This window comes from Paroedura picta, chromosome 1 (assembly GCF_049243985.1).
Source record: "Paroedura picta isolate Pp20150507F chromosome 1, Ppicta_v3.0, whole genome shotgun sequence".
Classification (NCBI taxonomy): Eukaryota; Metazoa; Chordata; class Lepidosauria; order Squamata; family Gekkonidae; genus Paroedura; species Paroedura picta.
Window position 1 is genome coordinate 104,181,298 of NC_135369.1, and position 20,348 is coordinate 104,201,645.

General features: G+C 44.3%; 1 protein-coding gene across 6 annotated transcripts in view; it reads left to right on the forward strand.

The window, feature by feature from the left end:
* Positions 1–1,916: 1,916 nt before the first annotated feature.
* The window catches only part of HIVEP2 (HIVEP zinc finger 2), a 201,382-nt gene continuing 182,950 nt past the window's right edge, over positions 1,917–20,348 (forward strand). For 4 of the 6 annotated variants that reach the window (XM_077351108.1, XM_077351139.1, XM_077351140.1 and 1 more), the window contains exon 1: positions 1,917–2,514. The gene's annotated coding sequence lies outside the window, so the exon portion shown is untranslated. Of the gene's footprint in view, positions 2,515–3,252; positions 3,479–20,348 lie in introns of those variants that run through there. The other 2 variants (XM_077351118.1, XM_077351138.1) reach the window with 1 other exon arrangement.

The following is a 20,348-nucleotide window of genomic DNA, read 5'->3' on the forward strand; positions in this document are numbered from 1 at the left end:
GCAGAAAGCGATGAGGAACTAAAAAGTCTCTGGGTGCGGGTGAAGGAGGAGAGTGTAAAAGTTGGCTTGAAATTCAACATCAGGAAAACTAAGATCATGGCATCCAGCCCTCTCAATTCCTGGCAAATAGATGGGGAAGAAATTGAGGTAGTGACAGATTTTATTTTCCTGAGCTCCAAGATCACTGCAGATGGAGACTGCAGCAAAGAAATTAAAAGACGCTTGCTTCTTCAGAGGAAAGCTATGGCAAATCTAGACAACTTCCTAAAAAGCAGAGACATCACCCTGCCAACAAAAGTGCATCTAGTCAAGGCTATGGTCTTCCCAGTTGCAATGTATGGCTGTGAAAGTTGGACCATAAGGAAGGCCGAGTGTGAAAGAATTGAGGCTTTTGAACTCTGGTGCTGAAGACTCTTGCGAGTCCCTTGGACTGCAAATCCAACAAACCGGTCAGTCCTAGAGATAAGGCCTGACTGCTCCTTAGAAGGCCAGATCCTGAAGATGAAACTCAAATACTTTGGCCACCTCATGAGAAGGAAGGACTCCCTGGAGAAGAGCCTAATGCTGGGAGCGATTGAGGGCAAAAGAAGAAGGGGACGACAGAGAATGAGGTGGCTGGATGGAGTCACTGAAGCAGTCGGTGCAAACTTAAATGGACTCCAGGGAATGGTAGAGGACAGGAAGGCCTGGAGGATCATTGTCCACGGGGTCGCGATGGGTCGGACACGACTTCGCACCTAACAACAATAACAACATGTTTTGTATCTTGGACTGCTGGATCTGTCAAGTTGATAGGACAGGTGGTAGAGAAAAATGTAAGCAGTGAGATAATGATGCTTTTGTGTGTTCTGAATATTAAAGCATGAGAATCCAAGAGGATCTGTTTTTTTAGAATGGATTTTCCTGTCTTCCATTCCAAGCTATTTCTGCTACCACTTTAGAACAGAGTGAATGCAGAGAAGGAAAAATGTTGCCATTTCTGACAGGCTGAGAGAACCCCCCCCCCCCAGAAGCTGGTAACTAACTTATGGGATCGGATAACTAGCCTTTCACTGATTGCCGGAACAGCCCTTGAAAATATCTTCTGGTAGCGGAGTTCACATACATGAAGCCTTATACGTCCTACAAAGGTCATTAGATTAATTTCTAGCAAAAAGCTAATCAATTCATTCCTCTAGATTTTTTTTGTCCCCCCCCTCCGCAGTATTGATTACTCAGAGATAAAGAACCACAGTGAACAATAAGAAGAAAGAACATTTCCCAAGTGAATCGAGATCCCCATAGAGTTTGGAATCAGAACTGCTTCAAGGCAAGGCATGATATAGGTTCAGAATCCGGTTGCCATGTTTACACACACGCACACGCATCAAAAAACCAAAACCAAAAAACAAACCAGAAAAAGAATTGCAGGCATCAGATGAACTGCCCTGAGGGGTGGGGAGAAAGCAACGTGCAAAGCATGATGTGTATATATTTAAGTACGTCATAACTGCTTGCGACTGGATGGGAAACCGCAAGAGACGAGGTTTAAAAATGCCGCAGGAATGCAGTCGGTTTGAGAGACTCGGTTTCTGTTTTATTCTTCCCGACAGATAATGTGACCTTGGCCGTGCGAGGGTGGCGGAGAACACAGGAGGAAAGGAAAGACGAATGGGGGGGGAGGAGAACGGAAGGAGGAGGGGAAATGGGGGGCGGGCAGTGAAGAGGATCCCACCCACGTCCGTAAAGGAAATTCTCAAGCTGGGAAGACGCACAACTTTTGCATGGCAAGTTGAGACCGGCTCTCCTGGGAGTTCCCTTCGTAGGGGGAGGGGAAAGGAAGCGAGATCTCCTCTGGCCGACGAGAGAGGCTCGAAGCCCCGCCCCCTTCCTCTCCCCCCCCCTCCGCGGCGCGCTTCGCATACACGCTCTGTCTGTCAAACGCACACATGAGATAGCGAGCCCATTGCTCTCTAGAACTGGATCTTCTGGTTTCGCCTCCCCCCTCCCTCCCTGGGACGCGCTGGGGGATCCGATGACATCACTGGCTGCGCTCTCCCCTCGCTCTCTCTTCCCTTGTAACTTCTGTTCTGGGAAGTGGTGCCAGGAATAACCCGGTCTGTCTGCAGATCAGAGACTCCTATCATCTGGGGAGGGGGGGGGAGGAGGAAAAATCCCCACCAACCACCCAACGGCAGCTTCTCAGGCCTGTCCCTTCTATTAGCGATCCTGTGTGTGTTGTTTTTAAATAAATAAATCCAGGAGAGAGAAGGAAAACGAGGAGGAGAAAAAAGGAGTGCGAAGGAGCCAAGCAAGAGGAATGATCGATCTGCCGCGAAGCACTCGAATCAGACGTCCTTTGGCTGCTGGAATATCTGTCTCTGTCTCTATATAAAGCAAGCAATGCTGCAAGGCACCTCACGACAAAGCCGGGCTTAGTAGGGGAGCCGCAAGAGCACACACGGTCCCGTCAACAACAACAACAACAACAACAAGGGCGCCAGTTAGAGGGCTTTCCTTCGCGGTGACTCCCAGGTGAGCTCCTACTGCAGCGATGCCTCCTTCCCTCCCTTCCTTGTCATCCCCCCCCCCCGCCCGGTTCCCTGCCTTGGGGACGCTGCTGACAGCCCTCCGAGGTGGTCTGGAGCGTTGCGATGGGTCTTCTTGCGTTTGCCGCCGGGCGCTAGGAAGGCAGAGGCCGGTTCACAAGCGGAGGGCTGTTTTTGACGGCTGCCGTGCGGGATCCGATACCGCGTTCAAGTGCACCAACCTGGTGCATTGGAGGGGGGGGGGCGACACTTGGGTAAGGTGAGGGGTTTGGCGGCGGGCTGAAAAGGGAGTGGTTAGCGGGGAGTGACGGATGGGGGGGGGGGGGTCCAAGAAGTCGGCCGCGTCCCGCTCGACCCCTCGGGACAGACTGCGCTTGGGGGGGGGGGCGGGGAGGCGGCGCTGGGGGAGAAAGAAACACGCTCCAGTTTTCGACCTGTTTTTTTCATGTCCGGTGCTGGGGCCAGGCTTTGCCGCAAGCGCCCCTTCCCAGCAGCTCTCCGATGCGGCGCGCGTTGAGCTATGGAAGTGCCTACTGCGGAGACACCTCAGCCCTGGAACCTGCTGAGGAAGAGACGCCACCTCAGTCCCAGGGCAGCGCTGGCTTTGTGTCTATGCAAGTTCAGAGCTGGCAATCTTAGTTAGGAACCGCCTCCTCTCCCCCCCCCCCCCCGTTTGTGTATGTGTGTGTGTGCGCAAAGGGGAAGGTCTTTGTTAGTGGCCTAGTGCTAGGGAATGTGGGGAATACCCAGCATGTAAGTGTATGCAGATTAGGAGCGGGCTGCCTTGCGTAATCTCCTCCTGTGGGGAAGAAGTATGTGCATGGTTACTAATGAGCAGAGGCGGAGGCGGAGGAAGAGGAGAGAGCGCTGAGGAGGGGACGCGGCCGGGCTGCTGCTGCTGCTGCTGCTGCTCGTCGTCGCCTGAGCGCCCCGCTCTGCCCCTTGCCAAGGTAGCTCGCGGGGAGGTGAAGGGGAGGACACGCACACACGGAGGCGCTCCCGCCTCGGCGGAGGGGCGGCGCGGGGGGCTGCTGTCGGAAGGAATTTCAGTCAGCGGCTCCCAGGGCTCGGGGCTGACTTGGCAGCCGCCGGAACTGGCTGCGTTCCTGCTTTGCGGCTGTGGGGCGGAGGTGGCATGTGGGAGCCCCGGCGGGGGCCGGGGAGGAAGCTCGTGGTGGTGGCGGCGGCGGCGGCAGCTGTGCGGCGCGGGGGAGGGGGCGGGAGGCCGGGCCGGCTCCGGAGAAGGCGATCTTGTGTGTTGCGCCTTTATGTCTGTTCCCTGAAGTGGGTGGAACGTTGGCCCGTTCCGGGAATGTTCCATGACGTGTAAAAGCCACAGGAAGGGGGTTAACAAGGGGCTCTGCCTGCCGCTGCCGCTGCGAAAGCAGATGTGCGCTCGCTCGCCCGCCCGCCCCCCTCCCCTTGCCCTTTTGCACATTTGTGGGATTTAGGACGAAGTCGCTTTCTCCCTTTCCCCTCAGCTGCCTTTCCATTGCAGAGAAAATACATTTCTTATATAATAGGTGTGCATATGGATGTTTGTATATGATTATGTAACGCGCACATCCATGCTTGCTCGACACGGTATCCTGGTTCTCCGAACATCCTCGCTGAAATGGAAAGGGGTGGGAGGGAGAGAAGGGGCCCTGAAGTGTTGCCTGTCCTTAGGGAACTGAAGGAGGGAGGGAGGAGTACAGTCGGGTCTTGTCCTTTCCCCTTAGAATTTATTAGCCTCTGTAATGATGGGAAATTAACATTGGAAAAGGAAATCCCTCGTTTAGTCTGGACCACAGTGCTCCACATTTATTATTTTGAAGAGCTTGTATGTAGTTTTCAGACTCCTAAGAGGCTCCTGTACTCTAAAAACAACAACTTTTTTGTGTCATAATAAATAATATTATGGTTTGCCTGAAAAACAAAACCCTCTGATGTGAATTGGGTAGGGGACGATATCTTCTGCTTATTGTAGTTCTATTAAGAAAGAAAATGCAAGAATGTTTGATACAGATCTGACAGGCCTCATTTCAGAACTGATAGTAAATGGGGAAGACCCTGATCACTTATACCACAGGCATCTTTTTGTTTTTCTCAAATTTGCATTTGTTCATGAGGCTTCTATGTCATAAGCAGGCTTCTAAAATATTTGAAAGCATGTTTTAAGCATTTAAACAGTGTCCTTTTTAGTGTAATGGAATAAGCTGATAAGATATTTTCCCCAGTATCTTTATTAGGCTTTCATTATCAGAGTATGGTGTAGTGGATGGGTTTGGAACTGGGAAACCCAGGTGTGAATCCCCACTCATACCATGGAAGCTTGCAAGGTGACCTTGGGACAGTCATACTCTTCCAGAGTAACCAACCTCACAGGGTTGCTCTGAGGATAAAAAGGAGTCGAGGAGAATGATGTAAACCACTTTGGTTTCTTACTTGTGAGAAAGGTGGGATATAAATGAATTCAGTACAATAAATAAACATAGAATGAAATATAAGATTCTTACCTTGCTTTTAGAATTTCCAGTATGTGCATATGTGGTAGTCAACAGTATGTTCAGAGCAAACAATGATGTTTACAAAATCCAATAAGCCTGTGTTGTGGCTTACAGCATTCAGTTAATTTAAGTGGAATTAGAACCTCAGTATGCTGGAACTATATGAATTGACTTGCAAAGGCAGGGCGGGGGAGGCATAACTGAAAGTGTTGGCTGCGTTTCTATTTAAATTAAGCAAATTCAGGCCTATGTAAAGATTTACAAGTTTGATACCTTTACCTAGAAAGGCCTTTGTCCAAAGATCATCTATAGAAAAAAAAAAGTTTGAATTGTTAAAGCTGCGAGAGTTTTTACCTCATTTGTGAAATTTTGGTGATTTCTTGGTAATTTTGGTGATGCTGATTAAAAGAAAATATCTTCCATAAGAACAGTGAAAGCAAATGATTTTTTTTTTAACTTTGGGAAGCATCCAGAAATTTGCTTGGGCTTCATCAGTCCTTCGGATCAATGAAAAAGTCTTTTTAGGAATATGCAGATTATATTAATTTACAGTTTCTGATTTTTTATATATTTGCTCCAATTATACTTTGCATTTCTTTCCAAGTGACAGCCAAAGTAGCTTAACTTCTTCTCCTTTATTTTATCTTCATGACAATCCTGCTAGGTTAGGCTCAGAATACGATATTGGCCCCAGGTTACTCCGTGAGCTTTCATAGCAGGGTGGGATTTGAACCTGGGTCTCCTAACCACTATACTGTATTGGCTCTCACATCTGATTCAGTCACAAACTCCAAATTGTATGTTTGTGTTCTTTTAAATGTGCGTTTATTCTAATGATGATGAACATTTTTGTTCAAGGGATATATATGTGTGTCTGTATAGACGTAGTATGTTTGAGGCAGATATGTTAACAGGTAAACTTCTGTGATGATACTTTGGATGAATTCTCAAAGATGACAGGACTCCTGTCACAGGAGTATTAATGGTAGACTCAGGGGAGTATTAATATGCAGTGTTATATTTCTATGTTTCTTATGAAGTGTTATATTTCTACTGATGTTTTATAAAGCTACAAAGCAGAAGCTGACTTGGTTTCATTTGTCTAAAAGTAATGTTGATATGACCCAAAACAAGATAACAGTTGATCTTGACATAACTGATAAACTTTTAAAAATGATAGGGGAAGTTGTGAATCATATTCATAGCTATGAATCATATTCATAGTTCAACAGAATGGGTGTGACATATTTTGTTACTACATACTTTGCTATAACAACTGTCCATAAGGTGCATGTATACATGTACAGGCATACATAATTATGAACAGGTTTGTTTTTTAAAAGTCTTTCCAGACAAAGTTCTTTGTAGATTTCCCACCACACTCCTGTTTGTACCCCAAAGAGTCCAGTCCTATGATCCTTTGGCACTGAGGAAGGATCTCAGTGGATCTGACATCTATTCTAGCATTGACAGGATGCCTCGATTCTGAGCCTGACCACTTTACCTGTGGAGGCTGCTGTATCCTAATGTCATGTTCTTGCATGGTACCCTGTAGGCCTCTGGGAGATATAGCAACTGTTGTGGCCAGCACAATTATGCACCAGCTATTACTTATGAGGGAAAGGACTGTTTCTACAAAGGAGAAGCCAGTCATCTTATTTTGCTTGCAAGAAAAAGCATATTCTTTTGTATCTGCATCACACTCCTCTTTTCTGTAGTTCAGTAAGTATTTTAGCATTATTTTAGCTCTGAACTGAGACATACTGGCTTGCATAGGGATACTTTGTAGTTAAGTGGTAATTTAAATGGGGTTTGTGTGTGTTGACGCATCTAACGCTCTAGCTGCATTGTGTTGGCAGGCTCAGAGGCAGGATTAGGCTGCAATAAGCAACAGGCAGAGCTCATTCTTGAACATAGTGTAGGAGCATATGGGTTCACATCACGTTCTGAAGAAGCAAATAGCATGTAAAACTGAAGAACTGCTTCCTTAACCCTTTCTTGCGCAAAATAATTGGTAGGCAGCTTGGCCTCCTGCACTGAAGTGACTGGAGAAGACTGTGGTGGTAGTTGGCCTTTCAGGTGTAATGATGCTGTTCAGAGCTGTAGCAATTTCACAGAGTGCTCATGAACATTCTAACTTCTGTTGAGGAAGGCTCAATTGTTGACTTGTTACTAAACAGGGCAGCTCCAGTAAGGAAAACAAACAGCCAATTCAGTTAGCAAAAACCTCACAATGGCCTTGGTTCAGGAGGGACTGTGTGTGCTGTTGATACAATATGGAAACTGGAGCTGTGTTATGGGCAGGCAGATAGGCAGAAAGTTGTGGGGCTGGAACATGCATTGAAGGTGTGAAACTAAAGGACAAGATGTGTGTGTGTATGTGGGGACAGTGGTGCTGAAAGAAGGGAGTCAGGAATTGATAGTGACTTAGGAATTAGAGACCTGAGAACACATACTGTAAGGTTACAGATTCAGATTTAGAGTAAACTTCTTCAGACACTAAAATACCCCCGGTCAATTATGGGGCATTAAAAAAAGGGAAGAAAACTGCAGGTGGCAGGCACCATCTTTAATGAAGCATTTCCCCTGCTGTGACACATTCATACCATCTCTATAAACAAAGTATGTTTTTAAAGTTCAAAACTATGAGACTATATTCGTATGCAGGTGAATCAACTGAATGGTTGTTTAAAATGTGAACATTTCTTTATTTGCAAGATTGTGCTAATTATGAACTGAGGGAGGAATGGGGGACCTGTGAGAATGGACGGGGAGAGGATCTGCAGTGTTGGGGAGGGAGGGAGTGACATGTCAGTTAGGGCAGGGAAGCCCAGAATTGGGTGAAATGAGTACTGACTGACAGTAATCTGCTAAATAATTACTTATGAAAGTGACTAAAGTGTCACATGCATTCTTTTCCCCACTATTGGTGTAATTGGCCAGGTAGCCAAATCATTTTCACAATTAATCTGTAAAACAGGGCCAAAAATGGCCTTTCAGATTGTTGTATTTTGTCATATGTGTGTGTGATCTGTTTGCCACCTCTGTTGCTAGGACTAGAAAACAGAAACATATGCATTCATGTTGGCCTTGCTGAGTAATGAAGCATGAGTCTAAATGTTTGACACTGGATCGTTGCATAGATGATATGTTGGTATACGAACGAAGCCTTCTTTGTGGGGGAGGGAGAGAACTAGGATTGTGATAGCTTTAGATCATTATTAAGGTTATTCGTGTATCAGAATAAACTGTGGTTTCAGACCTTGAAGATAACCATCTGCTAGAATGTAAGAACTGTTACTGCTCTGTGTAGGACCAGGTGTCCCTGTTTAATTTATAGTGAGAGACAATGCAAATGGAGTCTCTAGAAGAATCCATGGACAAGCATTTTGCTGCAGTTTTTCCAGGGTTATCAACAGTAGTTGTAGGGAAAATAAAACTGTTTGTGCAAAGATTATACAAGACGTAATCAGGTATCACCTTCTTTATGTTTTAGTGGTTTTGCAGCATCATGCAGAAGAAATTAATTCCACAGGATACAGTTTCTTTAGAAAGGGTAAAAATAAACTTAAAAAAATAGACTTAAAAATCTTTGTTTTAATTGATTTCTACATTAACATGGCTTAGAATGATAATAATCAAGTGCTGCCAAGTTGCGACCAACGAAAGTGACCCTTCATGGAGTTTTCAAGGCAAGAGATGAGATGAGGTGATTTGCCATTAGCAGCAACTTGGTGTTCTTCCATCCAAGGACTAACCATGGCCAACCCCGCTTAGTTTCCAAGTTCTGAAAAGTTCAGGCTAGTCTGGGCTATTCAAGCGACTTGATTTCAAATAACTACATGTAAGGTAACAGTATTCTAGTCTACACTTACATCAAACCCTGTATCCAACATAGGCCTTCTTTACACATGAAAGAATGAACCAGGGGCAGAAATATGATGTGGTCAAGCATTATTCATATGATACTGTAAGTCACACATGGTTGTGCAATTAAAAATCTAGACAGTCAAACAGAATGACTATTCAACTTCCCAAGTTATGAACATATGGTAGAATACTTGCTTGGTGTGCAAAAGATCCTAACGTCAGTTCCTGGCCTCTTTCGTTAAATGGATTGGAAGTAGGCAATGTGAAAGACTGCCATCTGAGACCCTGGAGAGCCGCTCCCTATCACAGTAGACTATACTGACCTCAATAGACCAAACAGTCTGATTCAGTATAAAGCAGTTTCATTTGTACTGAAGACCAAGCTACACAAGACAAGGGTGATCAATGATCAGGATCTTTTGCAGGTAAAAGGAGCAGATTGTTAGTCCCAGTTGCATTAGGATGGGGAGGGTTAGTTCTTTACTGCCACCTGTTTTTCCTGATGCAAATTATCTTTCTCCTAACCTGTTTACTTCCCCTGTGGAGAGGCACTCATATGGTATCTATTAGATAGTAGCTCTGGGAGTTTATGTGTAGAAAATAGCAAGGATCCAGTAGCACCTTAAAGACTAATAACATTTCATAAGTCACTGCTTCTTCTCACTTCCCCTTGTTTTGGGAAAAGGCATGGCTGGGGAAATTAATATACAAACTGAGAGCTCGATGTAGCGGTTAAAGAGCGGTGGACTCTAATATGGAGAACAGGGTTTGATTCCCCACTCTTCCACATGCAGTCCCCACTCTTCCTTGGGCCAGTCACTCTTCTCAGAGCTTTCTCAGCCTCATCTATCTTACAAGCCATCTATTGTGGGAAGATGATGGGTAGGTGATTGTAAGCCACTTTAAGACTCCTTTGGATAGTAAAAAGTGGGGTACAAAAAGCTGCGGTTGTTCTTTTTCTCCTTCTCTTCCTGTCATTCTCATAATCCCCCCAAATGTTTTTTCCTTTTGACCCCTTAAAAAAAAAAAACCTTGGAGATCTTGATCTGTAGTTTGAACCTTACCCTGAAAATAAGTAATCTTGCTAAGTGTGTGTGGGTGTGAGAGAGAGAGACAGAATCTTTAACTTCACAACTTCTCCTGTAGGCAGGTATAAGTTCTGCATTGCAGTACAAAAGACACATGGGCTGCATGACCAGAGGTTTGGGATTGTGCTCCCGGGTAGTATAAAGACTCCATTGAGTAGCAAATAGATATGTTTTATTCATTATAGCAGTCCATTAGTATGCATGCTTGCTCAGCAATTATATGAATCAAAACAGAGGAAACTTGATTTTAAAGTTGGTGATTAAAATCTCCTTTATTAAAATCAATTTACCATCTAAAAGCATTGTTGATAAAACCAGCTATATTGCATAGAAACTAATAATAATGAGATGCCCTTGAATATTATTAAAGTTGATAAAAATAGTATTGTGTTGTATTTTAGACACGGAATCATATTGCCATAATATGCACTGCTGCTGGCTGTCAACTTGGAGAACAGAAAAATAGCCCCTTGATTTCTATTTCCTGTTGAATAATACAAACATTTTTTTGAAATTGCCGTCTTAAATACTAACACTTTTATCTGACTTTGGTCATTACTTAATTCAGTAGTTTTGCATGGAAATTTTACTGGTGTGAGCCTAGTCATATATTGTGGAATCCACATTAAATTTCTCCAGATAGTAGCTCCAGATAGGTGGAGTACCATTATTTTTGCTGCCAAAATGTACAATAGCAGAGTGCAATATCAAACCCCTACAGCCAGAGGTGTTTAATTCATTTATTACAAGAGCTGGATCTGACATAAATGGAGTGACCATGGTACTGGACATATGAAAACCCAATTAATTACATTATTTTTTTCAAAATACAAACAAAGTAACTGATTCCTAGGAGTGACAGCAATTGATCTACTAAGGAATCCACAAAATACCAAATAAATGTATTTAATCATATGTATTGAGTCTGCCATGAAAACGCTAGAGGGCATGACCCGGTGCTTGCACAGAGGATACCTTTACCTTTAAGACAAGTTTTTCCCCAAGGATACCATAAGGGGAAGGGGGTTATCTTACATTTCCATACACATTAGCCACTATTTGTATATATAGCACTTTTTGGAGATGAGTCGTATTCCTTGCAAATAAATAAGGTAGTTTTTCAGCACTACTCTCCCCATGACTCGCCCCAGCAGCTGAGCATGGCTGCGATCCTTCTCTTGCTATTGGTTTTCTCTCTTCCCCTGTCTTTCCTCACTGCCCCATTCCCACCATCACCTTCACCAATCCTGTGAGGTGGAGAAGGGAGCAACTGTCCCCATATAATACAGACTCAGGGCCGGGGGGGGGGGGGTTCTGAGCCTGGCTCTCCTAGATCCCCTTAAGCCCAATTCTCTTTTGCATTTCTCATAGAAGTGGCAGGACTCAAGGAGAGACTGTTTCCAACACCCTCAAACTGTGCTTTTTGTCCTCCAGTGACCCCTTTCCCTTTATGGGCTGAGAGCTGGTGGGGAGAGAAAGGAGGTCCCTGTCTCCCTCCCTTCCTAGCACTCACTTTGCCTCTTGGTTGTTCAGATGTTCAGAGGTGAGAGCAATGCCCCCTTTCCCCTTCACTCCTCCACTTCCGAGGCCAGGATGTCTTTCAAGCCGGCTTGGTGTAGTGGTTAGGAACGTTGACTTCTAATCTGGTGAGGTGGGTTTGATTCCGCGCTCCCCCACATGCAGCCAACTGGGTGGCCTTGGGCTCACCACAGCACTGATAAAGCTGTTCTGACTGAGCAGTAATATCAGGGCTCTCTCAGCCTCACCCACCCCACAGGGTGTCTGTTGTGGGGAGAGGAAAGGGAAGGTGACTGTAAGCCGCTTTGAGACTCCTTCGGGTAGAGAAAAGCAGCATATAAGAGCCAACTCTTCTTCTTCCCCTCAGAGCAGCATGCACAAAACAGCCCAGTTGCCTCCCAATCTATGTGCCTCCTCCTCTGCTGCCTCTTCTTTGGTAAACTGCTGCTCTGTGCACCTGCTCTTGCTAACCCCACTATTTTATTTCATCCTCATAGTCCTGCCCCCTAGCAAATTTCTTGCCACCTTTGACCACACAAACCTCACGGCTTGTGTCCGCTTGCCCCTCTCAGCAGCTTCCTGCTTTCCCTTTCTCGCAAGAGTTGTTTGCAGGCCGGATAAGAGCCCTGGATAGGCCATTTCTGCCCCATGAATCCTGCCCTACACCTATCAGTGCTCTCAATGGCTGGCTAGCATGCAATAAATGACTGTTGGCAAGTAGTCATCAAAGCTAATTGTAGATATTGAGAAGGCTGGATGCCATATTGAAGTTACTGTGCAGGTTTCAGGGTTTCCCCGTCCTTCCCCCCCCCCCACAGACCCCTTACATTAACTGCATAGTTATAAGTTATCATCTCTTCAGTAGAAGGGTTAAGCTTCTTATTTTTGTTGACCAGTAAGACGTTGTAAAAGAGAATTGTTACAATGTTACACCCACACCCAGTGTTACAGAACTAACAGGCTGTTCTCCTGAGAGAGGGAGTGATTTTATCTGGAAAATGTGCACAAAACACTGGAATCTCTGATCCTTTCAGTGCTGCCTTCACCATGCTGATAAGGATACAGGAAGCGTGGACCACATCTCTTTAGGGTGCTTTCACACACTCCAAATAACACACTTTCAATCCACTTTTCAATGCACTTTGAAACTTTACTGCATGAAATGGCAAAGTCCAATTGCAAACGGTTGTTGAGATGGATGGAAATTGCAGTATTCAGCACTTCTCTGGCCTGGTTGCCCCTTGCCTCAGATCCTGGTGTGATAAGGTTAGCTGATGTCTCAGAATTTTCCTTAATCCTTTCAGTTATCCCTAAGACAGACTAACCTGCACAACACGTGATACCTAGTAATTTCCCTGTCCTATGTCTACTTCTCTGTATAGTTGCCTAGTCCTCCTATCAGAACATCTCCCCCCTCTCCACCAGAGGATCCAGGGCATCTTATTTTTGGAAACCCTAGGAATTTATACACACTCCAGGCGATCAGGTATTGGCTGTGAAACCTGGAAGATGAAATTGGTTTAACTTTGTTAAAAGGTGCAATCCATTCTAAGTACATTGAAGTCGATGGGCTTTAAAAGGTACAGTGCTGCTTAGGAATACCCTGAAAATGTTATGGCAGTGAGCTGCTGCAGATGAACAGGATGACAGGTGCTACATAAAGTGATTTAAAGTAGCTTCCCTATGCTAATTCTAGATCTAAAGAGGGCTTCTACTTAACCTGGAATGTGTGCATTGTGTTATAATGGCATTTTTCGAGTTCAATTGAACCTGAAAAATATTGGTATTTTGTGATATTCCTGAATCCAAAATACTGGTATGGCATTTGAATTTGGTAGTATTCAGGAATGCCAAATTATAGCCTTTGGGGACCTTTCCTCAACCTCCCCAAGTTTCAAAAAGATTGGAACAGGGATCCAGTTCTATGATCTGTCAAAGATCCATCTTCTATTGTTTCCAGAGGGGGAACGGCATGTAAATTTTAAAGGGCAGACAGTCCCTTTAAAATTTACATTTATTTTGCAAATCACAGTAGCAGCTTCCAGTCCCTTTAAAATACCTTCTCCAAGTAGAGATTTCACTCTGAAGACATTTATGGCTAGCTTTCTAAATGCACTCTTAATTGCAGCTATCTGGCAGCCCCCCAAAATTCAGAATGTCTTTAATCTGGCTATTTTCGATAACTTGAAAAATAGTAAAAATCTGGCTGAATTAATTTTAAAAATTACCGATAAAGTATTTTGAGGGGCATTTTTTCAGTTTGGATCAGCCAAATGCACATCCCTAGGCTATGCTTGTGCCAGTGAATCTTTTTGAACCGACTGGTGGAGCTAGTGTAGTTGTCTGGAATGTTTAGATTTCTCGAGGGAGTGAAAACGGTTTGCAGTCCAGCTTCAGTGTAAGAAATAAGTTTGGATGGATTTGAATCCTCATACAGGTGCAGAATAAGGACTGGGAAAAGTGCATGGGGTCATGAAGCTAAGGGACAATGCTTAGAGGAAAAGAGATTAAAGAAAGGTATAGAGTAGGAATGAGGAACCAAAGTTTTGAAGGCAGCTTGAGTGTGGTTCTTGAATAAGAGGCAAAAGAGGCAGAAATGACACAAAAAGGCATTTTGAAGAAACTTCTTTATAAAAAGCAGAAGGCTGTGTGCTGTAGGGGAAGGACAGGGGTCCTGAGATTCCTGTCAGCAGAGAAATGGGTAGAATTTGGCAGAGTGGCTGATAAACAGAGCTCAATCAATGAAGACAGCGATGGTGGGCAAAGGAGACAATGAAAGAGCTGGACTGTGGCCAGACTACACTAAGAGACCAAAGTTACAAAGAGATGTGGTCAGGAGGAAAGCAGGCAGGCAAGGATAGTTTACAGGTCTGGGAATATAGGCCTGGGGCATATCACTCATTGCAATACATGCACTAATAACTGAACATACCACTGAAATTTTTGGCAGCCTTTGGAAGAGAGCTAATGACTGATAAATAGACATCTTCATTAAGTGACTCTGATACTTTACAGCTCTTACTTTGGAGATTTTATTGGCTGCTATACATCTTGCATATGTGTAATGAATTGGGCTGATTCTGCACTTACTTTGTTTTTTCCGTTGTGGATCCTGTTGAATTCAGATTGATTTGAACTCGGATCTTCGTCTATCTCCCCCCCCCCAATTGAAACAGAAAGTGCTCTGCACTTGATTGGAGAAGCTCAGAGTGAGGAGGGGAGCCAAGCGCAACAGGAATATCTTTCTTTCATTTCTTGAATGAGGGGGTGGGGGAGAAGATTAGAGACAGCAGAGGAGGGGGGGATAAATCCAAGAGGCAAATCTCTGCTGAGAGAAGTTAGGGCTTCTGGAGTGCAGTCCCTTTAAGACAATCCTTGCAACCGGGAATCAGGAACTCTTTGAACTGATGTCTTTGAACTGATGCCAATCAGGGAAGATTGCTTTGCTTCGATGCACGGAGAAGGAAGTTAATTCTCAAAAAGCAGGAATCTGCTCACTTACTGATGGTGATTTTTCAAATATCTGGATATCGCAGGAGAAATGTAGGGTCACTCTGGATCAATCATGCATGTTTAAGAGGGAAAATTTAAAGCACCCAAAATCAAAATGGAAATCGAATTCAGTGTAGATGGGAGGGATTTATTCAAACTGAGAGTGGTTGAAAAGCCCCATGCAGACTACACCCTGGTGTGTGTGAAAACCAGACCTTTGAAAAAGGCCCTATAAGAGCTGAAACACATCTGTTGGTTCATATAGTGCAGTGGTCCCCAACCCGCGGGCTGCGGCCCGGTGCCGGGCCGCGAAGGCCTTGGTGCCGGGCCGCGGCTCCTTCTTCCCTCCCCCCGAAGCGAGAAGCTCGCCAGGCCGTGAGCAAATCGGCCGCTTTGGCGGCCGATTAGCTTGCGGCCCGGCAAGCTTCTTGTTTCGGGAGGGGGGGGAGAGAAGCTTGCCAAGCCGTGAGCTAATCGGCCGCCAAAGCGGCCGATTTGCTGGCGGCCCGGAGGGGCCAGGAGGGGGAGCTGCGGCCACCGGCATGGCGGCGGCACAAACGCGCATGCGCGGACTGCCGTGCACGCGCATTTGTGCCCCTGCCGGGCGCAAACGCACGTGTGCAGCAGTCTGCACACGCGCGTTTGCGCTGGGGCTGCCCCGTGTGCGTGGGCCCCCGGGCCGCCCTCCCCCCCCTCTCCGGAGCAGCGGTCCGCGGCAGCCAAAAGGTTGCGGACCGCTGATATAGTGCATAGCACACTGTTTTGCAATAGCCTATGGGATATATATATGTTTTTAATTCTTAAAGGTTTTTAAAAAATTGTGTGCAATAAAAGTTATATAATTTTAACATTAATACAGACATTCAACCTTTGAAGGTCCTAACTGTCATCAGTTCGGTTCTTATGGTTCAAATTGAGCTTCTACCAGGAAAGCAATTTTGTGGGCTTTAGGAAAACTGCTTTCCTTCTATATCATGGGGATATATTTTTTCAAGAAATATTGAATATTGTAAAGATTGTCAAATAAAGTATGGGAAGTCCTTTAAGTGTTGCCTGAATGCTCAGTTCAACTTGTGCAAGTTGTATCAAATTGGTGTCTAGAACATCTTACACATGTTGAAATGGTTGCCAATTTGTTCCTGAGCTTAATCTATGGTGTTAGTTCTCATCTTTAAAGCTCTTCATGACCTGGGACTTTCTTATCTGAAGAAATGCTTACCATGGTCTACATGAACCTTGGCACTCTTTCCCCCTGAACAGTTGTAGATTATATCCCCCCCTTCCCTGCCTGCTGTGACCTCCTCTTTCTTCTCAGCTCCATTAATTGGGAATGGATCTGTTGGACAAAGCAAGATTCTCCATCTGCTTTATTACTGACTTTTCAAAATGTGTGATTTGTTTGGTGGGGCTTTTCAGTTATCCTTAGGAGTAGGCAGCATTTATATAGTACAGGAAGTGATCTTTTATTTTTTTATGATGAACTGAGTAGTATATTGATGAGATTTGTCATTGTGAGCTGTGTTTGAGAGAAAGGTGAGCTCTGTATTTCTAAAAAAAAACTTGCCTTGACAAATCAGGGATATTTTATTTTATTTTATTTTCCACCTTTCCCGAAGGCTCAAGGCGGGTTACAATCACACAAAAAACCCTAAAACAGTTAAACTCATACAGATAAAAAGGCCTATCAGACCAAGAAGTTGTGGCGAAAAAACTCATCCTAAACTAATCCCAAATCCCATCTAGAAGGGAGGTGGAGGGGTGCTGATGGAGCTTGCTACTGCCATTTTATGAAGGGGGGCATGATTTCCTTGCTGCTCGGCCTAAACTGTAGACCTGGCGAAAGAGCTCCATCTTGCAGGCCCTGCAGAATGCTGGAAGTTCCCGCAGCTCTTCCGGGAGCTCATTCCACCAGGTTGGGGTCAGGACCAAAAAGGCCCTGGCTCTGGTTGAGGCCAGGCAAACTTCCCTGGGGCTGGGGACGACCAAAAGATTAGCACCTGCAGAGTGTAAAGCCCTGCAGGGGGCATAGGTGTGCTCGGCAGTCCCTCATATACACTGGTCCCAGACCGTGGATGGCCTTAAAGGTCAAAACCAGAACCTTATTGTCAAGGAATGAACCCTTTGAATATGGGCTACTCTTGGTTGCATGTGTGTTAAAGTTATGACTGAGAACTGCAGCATTGCAGGACACATACCCTCAAAGATCTTAAATAATAAAACCTGTATACATCATATATGCATTCTTATATGGGTTCTGAATAGCTAGAAATCAGGTTGTTTAGTGGCATTTGAAATAGTTTAGTTACAGCAAAGAATGCCACATCCATCTGTTTAACAAGTCGTTTCTTTAAAATATGGGAGTAGTTATACAAGGCCTTAAAATGGTTTATTGTGGGACTGCGACAGAGGATTGTGCGCAGATTACAGTTATGTGCTCATAGCATCTGTGTTTGCTCATTAGTTTTGCCTATCCATTCCTGAATGCAATAGGAAATACATTTTGGATTTTGAGTTTTTGAGAGTACAAGTGCCCCTCCCCCAGCAGATTTTTTAAAATGAATATCTGTTCCATTATCCTTGTGTATTGAGGGCATACGGGGAAGTAATCATTCCAAACAAGTATAATAACTTTGTATTGGCAAGGGTAAAAACATATTGGTGGAATTAGGATGAAGCACCTGTTTGGCTTTGAACTGATTGTACAAATGGAAAATAAGGTGGAGCCAGATAGAAACAGCTAAGACAGTGAGAAATTTCAAGTTCCCAGGTGTGTGTGTGCACGGGGAAGTGTTTGGTTGCTTGCTGCCAATCAGTCAAACCAGAGGCCAAAGTAGGCTTAAGTATATGTGCTGTCTTTGCAGATGCTCAGCTGGAGAGCTGTGGAAAAGCTGCATTCTTGTTTATTTGTCATTTATACAGTTCTGCAGCACAGTTAGGGAGGTGCTTCCTTGAATCCTGAGACTTGCAGTGCCAGCAACAAAATAGGCAGATCTTTTTCCTACTGATATGGATGTTACCTGGGAGACTTATACATTTGTATGGCAGTGGCTTGATCCTAAAATGTGAGCGTTGCACTCAGGCCCATAGCCAGAACATTTTTATTGGGGGTGGGGAAATGAGTACAGTAGTGGTGAGCACATCCTTATTTATTTCCTTTATTATTAATGTAATATGATGATGATATATGATGTATTGCCGTGTGACTAGAAAGGATCATTCTACAAAGAAGGTTAAATGGTAATCCATTTTGTTTAAAACCAAATATCCCCTTCCCTTATTTATACATGATGAATGAAGTCTTGTACATTCATGAAGATCCCACACACCATATTATTTAATCCTCTTCTTTTCTTTAGGGTTACAGTGTGCCAAATGGGAATTCTCACACCATAAATGGGTCTGTTCGTTCCTCTAAGCATGAATTGAGGTTTATTAACAGAGGAAAAAAAAGAGCCTCTTGTGGCACAGAGTGGTAAGGCAGCCGTCTGAAAGCTTTGTCCATGAGGCTGGGAGTTCAATCCCAGCAGCCGGCTCAAGGTTGACTCAGCCTTCCATCCTTCCAAGGTGGGTAAAATGAGTACCCAGCTTGCTGGGGGGTAAACGGTAATGACTGGGGAAGGCACTGGCAAACCACCCCGTATTGAGTCTGCCATGAAAACGCTAGACGGTGTCCCCCCAGGGGTCAGACATGACTCGGTGCTTGCACAGGGGATACCTTTACCTTTAACAGAGAAAAAGGTGCATTTTCTTAAGTGGATGGCCCCTTTGATTCACAACACCATCTTCCACTGAACGCAGACACCCTGAAGCTTTAAACCCTGTTCTGCTTTTCTCTATATAACCTGCAATAGAAAGTCTCAAGGATAATTACAAGCAGGCAACAGGGTTGCCAATGTCCAAATTGCGCCCAGAGATCTCCCCAAATTGCAAGTGATCACCAGACTACAGAGATCACTCTCTAGTGTACTTCAATGGTTACTTCATAGGATAGGCTGTATGGTATTAATGGCCTCCACTCTTCCCTTGCTCCATCCCCCAAATCTCCAATATTTCCCAACATAGGCTAGTTATGGACTTTTCCTTTTATTAACTTAATAGAAATTAAGAATCTTTACTGAAGGACATTGTGTCACAGCTCGAAACAGTCATACTGACTGTTTCAAAGCAGAATTTCTGTTTACTTTTTTTCAGCACTGTTTTGTTTTAATACATCTACAGTGTGTCACTTGATACTGGTCAACAGTTCTTGTCTGTAAGATGGGCTATAATAGTGGAGGACAATTTGGATCACATGACACTGTCAACTGAGCAGATTGTGCCTGGCAATCCAAAGCAGCAATAAATAGACACTGTGATTATTTACGGGCATGTGTGCTGAAGCACAGAAGGTCCCCATATGTTTCAGGTTGTTGATATGGAAAAGCCATTTAGTGTCATGGTCTGGGAGGATGGATTGTAAATAGTTGTCTCCCTCCTGTGAGAATGTGCTTTAGAGGCTTAAACAATGTCTACTGAATCTGATGAGTTTGAAAATACTGTATTGTCAAACCACTTATTCTGGACTTCTAATATGTTTCTGCTTTCTATACCCATATCTACCATCCACTATGTACTTTCTAAAATGTTACAATCTGTTCTGTAGGCACATTTGTTGGTAAAGAAATTGCATGTTGCCCATTCTTCCAGGTTTTTGGACATGGATGATAAGTGTGTGACACCAGGCTGAGGACTATCTCCCATGCATGTAATAATATTTGGCATGTTGTTTTCTCTAGGACTTCTTATACATTATTTCAGGGTTTTTTATGACAGTCCTTTAAGAGAGGGTCCTATTATAACCCTAATTTAAATGGGGAGGAGTTGAGAGAGCAACATTCCTATGGATACATAGCTGGGCTTGAACTGAGGCATCTAGGTAGAGCTGTTGGAGCCCTACTACCCTGTTTGTATGCTGTAAAGACCTGGGGAAAGCAGATTGTGACTCATGGGAATCATCTAAAAATAAAGCTTTTTTTTCTTCAGAGTGACAGTTTTATTCATATGCATGTTTATGTAGATTCAAATCAACAGAAACTCATTTGATCTATCAATTAAAATTCCTTTAATCAATTCAGATTGCTATATGTATTTGAATGATCTCAGTTCATCACAGTGGGCTTTTTTTTTGGGGGCGGAGTGATAACTGAAAACAAATTTTGTATCCTTGATGATGGGATTGTCTGCTTGATCAGGGCCCTTTCAGTCTATGATCTATCTGTAAAGAGCTATTTGTACTGATGCATACCGTTGGAAGATATGAAGGAAGAAGTTAGGCTTAGGAAAGCAGCATTTAATGCCTGGCTGTCAAATAAGCAATTGATGAA